We start from the raw sequence: 4,447 nt of genomic DNA, 5'->3' as shown, positions 1-4,447 counted from the left end.
GTCATATGAATACAGTTGCTCCAAGTGCAAGTTCGAGGCTTAGAATCCTGCAGTGAGTAACTCATTGCCTGAATCCCCAAACCATGTCCACCATAGACAAGGCACAAGTCAGAAGCGTGATGGAATATTCTCCAATTGTCTGGATGGGTGTAGCTCCAATCACACTCAAGAAGTTTGACACCATCTGGGACAAGGCAGCTTGCTTGATTAGCACCACACCTATAAACATTCATTCCCTCCACCATCAAGGCACATTAGCAGCAGTGTGCACCATTTACAAGATACTCTGCAGAATTTCATAGAGACTCCTTAGACAGCATCTTTCAAACCCATGACCACTTCCATCTGGAAGGACAAGGACAGCAGGTACATGGCAGCACCACCTACAAGTACCCCCCCTAAGTCACCCACCATCCTGATTTGTAAATCTATCATCTTCCATCAGTGCCACTGGTCAAAATCCTGGAATTGCCCCATAATTTCACTGCAGGTCTACCTAAAACAAATGCACTGCAATGGTTCAAACAACCAGCTCACCACTACCTTCTCAAGGACATCTAGGAATGTGCAATAATGCTGGCCCAGCTCTTTAGCCTTGCTGCGCCTTCCAGGTTTTAGGTCTTCATCCAACTTGATCAGTTTGTCTAAGCTCCTTTCTCCTTTCCTGCTAATCAAAAGAATGATTTATTTTTGAGAGATTTTTTTCATCTCCACATATGAATTCCGTGTATTCCTCTTTTTGTCTTGGTCTACTTTCTCTTTCGGTCTCCATCTTTGTGCTGATCATCTTCTGCCTCCAGTAGTCTTTTGTGTCTGCCCCCCGTATGGCTTCTTGTTTTATCTTCCTTTCTCTTGGTGCTGCTTCCAGATCAAGACTTACCAGATACAATAGATCAGTATTTCTTCTACCTAATAAAATTGCCCCAGATGTCTACAACTGATGCAAACTCTCAAAACGTCTTTTTCAACCACTCTTCAAAATGATTATAAATTCCATGGGTTTTTTTTTAAAGTATAGATTTTCTTACTCTACTGCTTCCAGGTCAAAAATTGTCATACAACCAGCATTTATAGGGTACCTTTAAGGTCATAAAATGTCCTAGGGTGTTCTACAGGAGGAGTATAAAGCTAAATTTTCCTTTGAGCTACATAGGATCATAATAGACCAGATAATCAAATGTTTGGTCAGTGAGTAGGTTTTCAGGAGCATCTCAAAGGAGGAAAAAGAAATAGCGACGTGGAGAGATTTATGGAGGTTATTCCAAAAGCTAAGACTTTGGCAGTTGACTGTCAATGGTGGAGCAAATATAATTAGGAATATATATTAGGAATATCTATTAGGAATGCACAAGAAGCCAGAATTGACAATGCACAGATATCTTTATTTCAGAAAACAGAGAGAGGATAGGATGAGGACCTGAAGGGAATGTGTCAACACCAGTGAGAACCTTAAAGTTGAGGTGTTGATTAACGGGAAGCGAAAGTAGATTAGGAAGTATGAGAGTTGAGAGAGCGGGACTTGGTGAAAATTAGGATAATGGCAGCAGAACTGATATAAATTCAAGTTTGTAAGGGATAGAAGTCGAAAGGTCAATCCTGGGCCTCATTAGAATAGAGAATTTTAGAGATAACAAAGGCATGGATCAGGGTTTCAGCAACAAACAAGTTGAGGCAAGAGTGGAGTTCAATATTGTTACGGAAGTGAAAGTAATTTTCTAACTGATGGTGCAGGTATTTGGTAGGAAGTTCAAATCACAGTCAAACATGACACCAAGTTTACTACAGTCTGGTTCAGGCTCAGAGAGTTACTAGGAAGAGGAACAGAATCAGTGGCAAGGAAACACATTTTATGCAAGTGGCACAAGTCAACAGCTTCTCTTTTCCCAATAATTAAATAGAGAAAATTTCTGTTTATCCAGTACTGGGTATCAGATAAACAGCCTTTTATTATTCATTCGTGTGTGTCCCTGGCTGGCCAGCATTTATTGCCTGTCCTTAGTTGCCTTTGAGAAGGTCGTGGTGAGCTGCCTGCTTGAACCATTGAGTCCATGGGCTGTGGGTTAACCCAAAATGTACACAGGAAGGGGATTCCAAGATTTTGGGCTAGTGACAGTGAAGGAACAGCAATGTATTTCCAAGTCAGGATGGTGAGTGTCTTGGAGAGGAACTTGCAGTTGTTGAAGTCCCATGTATCTGCTGCCCTTGTCTTTCAAGATGGAAATGGTTGTGGGTTTGGAGGCTGTAGTCTAAGAATCTTTGGTGAAATTCTGCAGTACATCTTAGGGGGAAGAGTTCGGAGAGGCAGATGTTAAGGATTTTTAAAATTTTCTTTCATGGTATCTGAATATCATTGGCAGGGTCAGCATTTATTGCCCTTGAGAAGGCCACCTTCTTGAACTGCTGCATTCTATGTCAAAGGTTTGTCACATGAGCTGTTAGGCAGGAAGCTCCATGAGAGGAGAGATTAGCATTATCTCGGTCCTTATGGAAACGAATACTGTATCTTCGGTTGAAGTTGTCAAAGGGCAGCCTGTATTTGGGAACTGAGGCAGATCAGAGGTAAGATCTTTGGGAGTGAGAGAACTAATAGTTATTTATAATATTGAAGCTTCCCAAAAACTCAGTACTCAATTCCCTCTAAATGTAACGGATGTTGTGATGTTGCTAACCATGGCAGCCATGATGCTCCACCCACACTCGGCAAACCCCACAGTGCCATTAATAAACCATTAATTGATGTTTTCTTGGTGATTCTATACTGCAGTGTATCATATATGGAATTGTGACTGGTTGATTTTCATATTAGATGAGGGTCCATTTTCTGTATTTAATTCAATTTGCTGTTTTTCGAGCACTTCTGATGGTCACCTGAAATCAGAGATAAGTCCATATTTTAAATCATTCATTAATGTTGGGATTACTGACTGGGCCATTATCAATTGTCATCTCTACCTGCCCATGAGAAGGTGGTGGTGAGCTGCATTATCATAGGATCCCTACAGTGTAGAAACAGGCCCTTCAGCCCAGCAAGTCCACACCACCCCTCAGAGCACCTCACCCAGGCCCATCCCACGTAACCCACCTAATCTATACATCCCTGAACACTACAGGCAATTTAGCATGGCCATTCCCCCTAGCCTGCACATCTTTGCATTGTGGGAGGAAACCGGAGCACTCAGAGGAAACCCGCACAGGCAAGGGGAGAATATACAAACTACATACAGACAGTCATCCAAGGGTGGAATCAAACCAGGTCCCTGGCACTGTGAGTCAGCAGTGCTAACCACTGAGCCGCCGTGCCGCCCTTGAACCGCTGCTATCCATTTGACTCAGGGTAGACATACAATGCCATTAAGGAGGCTGTTCCAGGATTTTGACCCACATGTATAAGTGAGGGACCTAAAACCTGTTTTAGCTTTCTTCTGTCTAATATGACAGTTTAGGACTGGTCAAATGCGGGAGTATGTATTGTCTGCTGAGCCCTCAACTGTGCTACACCCAAAACATCAGTTTTCAAAAATATCAATTTAAAAGAAATTTTGAGTCTAAAAGAAATGGGGATTTCTCTGAACTCCACAGTATTCAGTCATCAGCAGACATCACCTTCCCCTGTTAAAACCCCCAACCCCTTGCCCGGCCTTACTACTAGGATAAAGCTGGCAACCCAGTCCTCCACAATTCATTTGTTTAAAAGGAGCAAGCTGCTGTGGAGGTGTGACAAGCAATTCCAAGCTTACCCAAATAATATTTAAAAAGGCTTACCCTCAAGTTTCCTGGTTAGAGGTCTACTCTTCATGCGTGGTCCCATTCACACTCCAAAAAGCTGTGAAAAGCAATTTTATATAGATGGCATCTTCTGGTGGTTGAGGCATTGGTCAATCAGAAACTTCTGGGGTTCTTGAAGAAATTTCCCAAGTAACGTAAAAGTGGTTAGATCAACATTTTAATGAAGGAATCTGCATTATTCCATAGAGAGATAATAATGTCAGTTACAGATTATTGCATGTATGTCCGGGGAAACAAAATTAACAGTAGAGCAAAAGTTAAAGCTGACTTTCCTCTTCCATCCTGAACGGAGGGTTCATGCAGAACCATGTCTGTGAATGGAGCAGAATGCCTAAATTTGCTGCTAACATTGTTAGGAGGCTGACATCTGGTGTCATTGAGTCTCACGCTGAGAAGAGGCAGAAAAAGGAACACAGCTATGGAACTGAATCATTCTATGATAAAGCTTTTGTACATTGTAGATATACATAAATGTACATTGCAAATTAAATGAAATGTTTTAGTACAAGCCATTTTGCTGTAGCATTGAATGAAGGAATTGGAATACCTTTTTTAGGGACTACACCTCTCACATTTAGTCTGATGCTTGGTGTACTACGATTCCCTTTATAGTCTATAAAGTGCAAAACTAAATAAAGTTTAGAAAACAAACGGTTACTAA

At 41.6% G+C, this 4,447-nt stretch overlaps 1 long non-coding RNA gene across 1 annotated transcript in view; it reads right to left on the bottom strand.

Moving 5' to 3' along the window:
• Nucleotides 1–282: 282 nt before the first annotated feature.
• LOC125485114 overlaps nucleotides 283–4,447 on the bottom strand; it is a 144,329-nt gene continuing 140,164 nt past the window's right edge. The window contains exons 6-7 of the long non-coding RNA XR_007263891.1: nucleotides 3,763–3,897; nucleotides 283–2,868 (exon numbers count right to left, since the gene is read on the bottom strand). This is a non-coding gene — a long non-coding RNA (uncharacterized LOC125485114). The remainder of the gene's footprint in view (nucleotides 2,869–3,762; nucleotides 3,898–4,447) is intronic.

Source organism: Rhincodon typus, chromosome 16 (assembly GCF_021869965.1).
Source record: "Rhincodon typus isolate 14 chromosome 16, sRhiTyp1.1, whole genome shotgun sequence".
NCBI classification, from domain to species: Eukaryota; Metazoa; Chordata; class Chondrichthyes; order Orectolobiformes; family Rhincodontidae; genus Rhincodon; species Rhincodon typus.
This window is presented reverse-complemented; position numbering and strand designations above follow the sequence as displayed.